The following is a 6,000-nucleotide window of genomic DNA, read 5'->3' on the forward strand; positions in this document are numbered from 1 at the left end:
AGAATATTGTATCATAGTATCTTCAATATACTAGCAACTTTTGTCAACTCTGGTCCAGTCCATTCAGATACAGATCCCTTAATAGGAAAGTTCATTAAATATGCAAATTAGGAAGTGGCTGAAGTAAAAGTGCTTAATGACTTTCAATAATGTTAAATCATAGTATCTTCATTATACATACCAAGTTTCGTCAATTTTGATTGAGTCAATTCAGATATATGCCTAATTAGAGAAGTTCATTCAATATGCAAATTAGCAATTATCTTTCATGTCACCCCTTTATAGCTTTCACAGCTGATATACCTTGGTGTTATCAACATTTGTAGCAAATCTCATCAAATTGTTTGCAAATGTATATGCGTTTTTTTTCTAAAACCATTAATTAATGCAAATGAGCATAAAGTAAGCAAGCCGCATCCACCACACCAAAAAGTAATCAGTTCTTACCATTTGCAAACTGAATCTATGCACCAGATTTGATTCTGATCTGATATGCCGTTTTTTGAGATATCGGGCCCATTGACAGACAGAAAGACAGACAGACATCGCTGCGACATTAGCCCACGGGTGTGAACACATGAGCTAAAAATTAATACATGTCACAAGGTCCCATTTAACGAATAACGGAGATCGAAAGAACAGGCAGACAAGCTTGACAACACTAGTAGTAGGCCTACAACAGATGGGGACAGAGACAGTGTGTCTCTGAACGTTGGACAGAGCCAAACAGAGCCAAACGGGTCCAATCGACTCAAAGGGGTCTATTAAAAACCTCAAAAGGACCAAAAACAATAATGTCACGTAAAACACAAACCAGAAGGAGCCCGTCTTTAAGAAGTTCTTCGGTAGATAGAGATCTTATATCAAAATATGACAAATCTGTTACTCAGATGATGATAGTTTGATCAGTATTGCTACTACTCACGACAGTAATTTGGCAAGCAGCTGAATTACCGTACAACTACTTTGTCACTTTAGTTCAATCTAGAAGGACACCTGGAACCACCACTTATCTGGTGGTTCGAGATTGGACTATTGATTTTGTCAGTGTGTTTGTTGTTGTTGTTTTTAGTTTGTTTGTTTCTGGGACCTGGAGATTTACTTGCTTTGAATAATAAGGCTGCGTTCACCAAAAATGGTTAGGGAGGCTGGAGGAATTCAGGGGGGATTCGAAAATTTTGGGGGTAGTAGGGGGGACTTGAAAATTTTGCTCTGCCTGTAGGGGGGGGGGGACTTGAAAATTTTTTTGTTCCCTTTCATGTTTTACATTTTCCAACTCCAAGTTTTTGTAGGTAATTCAATGAAAATGGATACCATTTTTATGTCATCCAATAATGTTAGTAATCATTCAACAAAATCTGGAACCATTTTGTCACATTTCATGACTTTTATCCCCAAAAAATCTAAACGTGTGATTTGTCATAAAAAACCAAACGAGCCTAGTAACAGGGCAGAAGCTGCAACTGTTGATGATTTTGCAATATCTCTATGTAATATATCAAGTACAGTTTCTTGCTGTCTCCCTACAGCATAATCAAACACACAACATTGGTTTGTCGACAAAGCCTGTATATATAAATGTATAAGTTGTGATATTTAATCAGTGACAGTCAGTTGTCAGTGATACAAATGCATGGTACACATACACAGGCTGTGATTGCAAGCTGGACAGTTCAACATGCTGTAGGGAGTAGAACAAGAATGTAGTTGTATAAACTGAACAAAAATATTGTCAAAATTGTCAAAGTTAATACAGCTACTGCCTACTGGCAGTGTCACTATCAGATACTACCCTGCTACTGCAGTGTCACTGTCACTGTATACCTGAGCAGTGATAGAGATAGCTCTGTCTCTGATGTACATGGTAGTTGAAGAACAGTTTGTGTCAAATGACGCTCATGACAGTGAAACATACTTGTACACAAGATTAGGCCATAGAGCAACACATGGAAGACCAGGAGACTTTCTGGCATATGAGAATAATATTAAAGAAAAAAGATAAGGTCCCATGTTCAATTTTCTAAATTTTTATATTCACGTCATAAAATAATACAAAAGTAAAACTTTGAACAGTAAAGACTAAATGAAAAAATATGTGACTAGATGGAATTATGTATTTTTTAACCAAATTTGCCATTATTGCACCCTAAATTTCAGAGATTAAAACATTTATTTGATGGAATATTTTGACCTTCCAAATATTGTCAATTTTGAGTATATGTCTTGTACTTTTGAAACAAATTTTTGGTAGGTCACTTACACTCAGTTTTTTTACAATATAGCGATTCGCCAGAATTCACAATTTGCATACTCTCTCATGATCGTCATTTTGTGTGCTCTTCGGCAGGAGCAATTGACCCGGCCAGATTTAGATTAACTCAAGTTGGCTTAGACTGATATGTAAATCCAAAAAGTTCACTGATGCATTTAAAAATGAATCAATTTAAAACTGCCTTAGAAATATGACTTTACAAACTACTAATAACAGGTAATGTTGAACATCTGGGAGCGAAATGGAGCAAAACGTGTTTATTTTGTCTGCGCGCACATCCTTTACAAATATGCGTGCTTGTGATAGTTGGGGGGACTTGAAAAATTTTGATCCTATAGAGGGGGGCATTTGAAAATTTTTTAGGGTATTGAAGGGGGATCTGAAAAAAAATAAGATTTCAATCGCGATTCCTCCAGTCCCCCCCTAATCGTTATTTGTGAACGCAGCCTAACGGTTGGAATTAACTTGATGTCGTATTACATCATCTCGGCCAAGAGTAGCGTATTATTGAACCAAAATGACCCCAAATTGAGGCGGAATGCGCCATCATTATTGACAGTCGAGGGGAGCGGTCGGTAGAATTGAAGAGGTTTACTCAAAAGATGAGGAACAGTAAGGGGATTACAAAAACCTCTACAGATTTCACTTGTGACAGTTGGTTTAAGCATCATAAAATGGCTTTATTTCTATGCAAAAACATTTAAAAGTTCATCATTTGGAGGGAGACTCCCCATTATGGCCTTACCTAGTCTAAGTAGTTCTTCGAAGCAGCTTGCTCATCAAGATTTAATTTATCAATCATGAAATTGACATGAACATTTCATACCTACGCATGGACATTGAAATTAACAGAATATATAATGAGTAATGATGAATTATGTTATTCATAAAGGATTCATAAAAATATTATTCATAAAATGTTCATCAAACTACAGCCTTCATTCACTCGTGAAAGGTTCATCAACAACACTCATGAAACATGATAGTATATTTTTCATTATTAGAGCTACAACCAGTTCATCATATATTCATGAAGTGGTTGTTTCATGATCTTCGTAATTTATTACAAAAATGGTCAGAAATCCCTCTTTCTGCTTGATGACATTAAAGAGCTTGCATGAATACGCCCATTTCGTCATATACTTATGAAACGATTTTTACATAGACTTGGTAATCCACAGAAAAAGCATCTGGATCATCTGTATATGTGATCATAAATTTCATGAATTTATCCAGTTTCTCATGTATTCGTGATATAAATTGGCAATTCGTAAACATTCATCAGAAATTTATGTATGTGTATGAAGTTATTATGAAATTTCGAACACACTAAAGTTACCGGTGAAACCACACCTATAACAAATTTCATGAATTTCAGAATTCTTTTCTCCGTTTTCCCAGGACTAGTCTGTGCCTGCTCTCTTGATTTCTCTTGAAAAGTTCTTGTGTGCTTCTTATTGAATAGCATGAAAGCCCGTAAAGGACATTTTGTAAAGCGAATAAAAAAATTATGTCGTTGGCACGATGCAGTTTCTCGTGAGCACGAGGAATAGCTTTTTTCCATTTTGACAATCCCTCTGTGTTTTTGTAATCTATACTCATGTGTAATTGTTAGCATTTCTTTATTTTCTCCATATGTAGCACCTATACCGCATATTTCTGATTCCACATCTTTTGGATCAGAAATGAGTGCGGTTCAGTTCAGATTTTTTCATCACGAACTTTGTCACAAGTTTCATCAACAGCGATGAACCCGAGATGACTGATGAAACCAATATGGCCTTCCAACAAAGTTGGCACGCCTTATCTATAAGCTTTTGATAAAGGCCGGCGCTGATTTTCACATTCCCCGAGTCTATCACAGCAGTACGGATATTTTCACCTAAGAACTGACTTACGGGTATGTGCTCGTTTCTATACCGTGTTGTTCAAAGTGGAAGCAACGAGCGATATTTCTTCAATGTTTTATACAAACGACACGAGCAAAGGTACAAAACAGTGGTGTATGAATACAAGTGTAATGTTGTATTGATATTTCACACAAGTGTACATCAGAGACGTATGCGCACTTCACTCAGTTTACCGCTGTTTTTCAGTTGTTGAAGTGTGATCCCGTATTTCTAGCTGATCTGTACTGTATCACGTCTACTTAATCGGAAAGTGGACATACTGAAAGTGTAGAGAAAACTACGCGATACAGGTCTATGCAAGAGAAGCAGAGGAAAGGTGCTGTTCAGTTTTGCCTTTCCCAACGCCCGATGCTTGTTCGATTGTGTAATTCGAGTGTGACTTCCTCCAAAAATCCTCTAGGTTTCCAGAACTGTAATTCTGTCCAGTTAAGGTAGAACGCACCTAGGGGACAGACATTCGGACTCTCAAACTTTTACAAATCTCTTTTCTGACATACCACATGTGGGGGTTCATTTAAAGCTCTTGGTGAAAGAAAACTTTTCACCGGCTTAGTTTTTCGAAATTCGAAAATTTTTATTTTTCTTCATAGAGTTAACACAGGGATGGCGGCCATTTTGAATTTCTAATATCGGTAAATCTAGGGTAATTTGTTTCTCTAGTACAAAAATTTGCACGGTGACCCCCTATTTTTATTCTTGATTTTGAAAGAGAATGATTGAAAGATCCCTTGAGGAAAGTTAGAGCAAAAGTTTAAGTCTTTCACTTTCGAGGTGCATACTACCTTAATTCACTTTGTTTTGCTATCCTTTTCTTCCCGAGCATGTGATATCTATTGCCGAAAATTCATTTGTTTAACCTGTGTCACCATTTGCATGATACCACAATGTAAAAATAGCGGACGCTACACGCGTCTTTACGCGTTCAAAATGTAGGTGTCGGTGTTCAAATTTGAACGGCTAGTGTTCATATTGTTAACACTAGTGTTCATATTATTAACAATGATGTTCTAAACCTGAACACCATCTCCTTCAAGTGTTCAAAAACTCAGTATTACAGAAATTTTACAATAATGTGAAATAATTAACAATCTTTAGTGTTTTTTACTTTACTATGGCTATATCAAATTTACTACTGCCTCGCTGTCCTGCAAACGTACATGGATTTTGATGTATCGAATTCCCCACTAAGTAAAAATATCTCCCGTCTAAAATTGCTGAGAGCATGTTTTTTCTACAAAAAAGAAGTATACAAAACAATTTTACACGTTTATTACGGGTTGAAATGTTAAAATGTTGAAAAGAAAATCAGATAGCCACCATGAATGTTTTAATTTTAACATCGACGTGCAAGAGGCGTTCTACTCTTAAACACTTGGTGTTCAAGTCTGGTGCCTTTTTTATCCCGTCATGCATCAAAACAGAAGTTGCGACATTTTTCTTGTAAACGCACGCTGAAGTCGTGATCGTGCGGAAGCAAGAGCAGAAAGGGTAAGTTTTCTCTCCAAAATAGTAAAAGGTGTTAAATTTTGAAGCATCTGTATTATTATCCTTTGAAATTATTTGTATAGTACTTTGGAATAGCTAAAATACGTGAAGAAACTTTTTTCCTTTCAGTGGCTGGTATACCATTAGTCTGGTTCCCTGCCCCCTTTCTACCGTTGGCTGCGCTACACTCACGAAAAGGGACAGGGAACCAGACTAGTATACCATACACTAGCTGTGAATACGCAGCGGTGTTTTGGGCCATGGCGTATCGATTGCACTCTGGTCAAGGGTCGTCGCCACAGGCCCTTGACCCGAGCGCGATCTTCTTCTTCT

Source organism: Ptychodera flava, chromosome 16 (genome assembly GCF_041260155.1).
Source record: "Ptychodera flava strain L36383 chromosome 16, AS_Pfla_20210202, whole genome shotgun sequence".
Classification (NCBI taxonomy): Eukaryota; Metazoa; Hemichordata; class Enteropneusta; family Ptychoderidae; genus Ptychodera; species Ptychodera flava.